This window comes from Macrobrachium nipponense, chromosome 11 (assembly GCF_015104395.2).
Source record: "Macrobrachium nipponense isolate FS-2020 chromosome 11, ASM1510439v2, whole genome shotgun sequence".
In the NCBI taxonomy this organism is placed as follows: domain Eukaryota; kingdom Metazoa; phylum Arthropoda; class Malacostraca; order Decapoda; family Palaemonidae; genus Macrobrachium; species Macrobrachium nipponense.
The window spans coordinates 104,859,114-104,859,997 of record NC_061087.1 but is presented as its reverse complement, the minus strand read 5'-3'; positions in this window follow the sequence as shown (position 1 = coordinate 104,859,997).

Below are 884 nucleotides of genomic sequence, written 5' to 3'. Positions count from 1 at the left end.
CTGTCATTTCTCGTCAAGTTGGCCTCTCTTTGTTCTCGAAGTCGTTTTATAGAGGATTTGGGAACTTCGTGATAAGTCGCGATACGACTGTGATTTTTAATCCTTCTTTCTGTAATGGCATATAAGCGGATGGATGTCTGGATTAGAACTTGTTGCATATTGCATTTCCAAATACTACGGAGGTAGGGTTTTAGTTGTAATTTTGATAATAATAATAATAATAATAATAATAATAATAATAATAATAATAATAATAATAATAGACCAGAAAACTAGGAAACATATGACAATACACAAAGTACAACACCCAAGAGCAAATACGGACAGACTATACATAACACGAAAGGAAGGAGGGAGAGGACTACTAAGCATAGAGGACTGCGTTAACATCGAGAATAGAGCACTGGGGCAATATCTGAAAACCAGTGAAGACGAGTGGCTCAAGAGTGCACGGGAAGGAGGACTGTTAAAAGTAGACGCAGACCCAGAAATATACAGAGACAGGAGAATGACAAACAGAACAGAGGAATGGCACAATAAACCAATGCACGGACAATGCATGAGACAGACTAAAGAACTAGCCAGCGATGACACATAGCAATGGCTACAGAGGGGAGAGCTCAAGAAGGAAACTGAAGGAATGATAACAGAGGCACAATATCAGGCCCTAAGAACCACATATGTTCAAAGAACGATAGACGGAAATAACATCTCTCCCATATGTAGGAAGTGCAATACGAAAAATGAAACCATAAACCACATAGCAAGCGAATGTCCGGCACTTGCTTAGAACCAGTACAAAAAGAGGCATGATTCAGCGGCAAAAGCCCTCCACTGGAGCCTGTGCAAGAAACATCAGCTACCTTGAAGTAATAAGTGGTACG